Below are 609 nucleotides of genomic sequence, written 5' to 3'. Positions count from 1 at the left end.
AGCAGTCAGTAGTATATTAGCAGCAGTCAGTAGTATATCAGTAGCAGTCAGTAGTATATCAGTACCAGCAGTCAGTAGTATATAAGCAGCAGTCAGTAGTATATTAGTAGCAGTCAGTAGTATATTAGCAGCAGTCAGTAGTATATAAGTAGCAGTCAGTAGTATATCAGTAGCAGTCAGTAGTATATTAGCAGCAGTCAGTAGTATATAAGCAGCAGTCAGTAGTATATCAGTAGCAGTCAGTAGTATATTAGTAGCAGTCAGTAGTATATTAGCAGCAGTCAGTAGTATATAAGTAGCAGTCAGTAGTATATTAGCAGCAGTCAGTAGTATATTAGTAGCAGTCAGTAGTATATTATAGACCCTCCAGAAAAACGCGATTCTGTGATCGCAGAATTTACCGCATAATCAGCAAAATGGCGCAGATTTTTAAAAGGCCGCATATTTATCAAAAGGCCGCATAATCCCCGCATTTTTCCACACGAAGTTGACGTCTTGACGTGACGTCATCAGCTCGCGCATCACAGAATGTAAACAACACTGTATAGAGTGAACGTGTGGAGCTCACACGATAGAGAAAACACCAAGATGAAAAAATCGAATCCATCT

This window comes from Notothenia coriiceps, unplaced genomic scaffold (assembly GCF_000735185.1).
Source record: "Notothenia coriiceps isolate Sejong01 unplaced genomic scaffold, NC01 NC01_scaffold00037244, whole genome shotgun sequence".
NCBI lineage: Eukaryota > Metazoa > Chordata > Actinopteri > Perciformes > Nototheniidae > Notothenia > Notothenia coriiceps.
The sequence above is the reverse complement of the archived record's forward strand: the minus strand, read 5'-3'. Positions refer to the sequence as shown.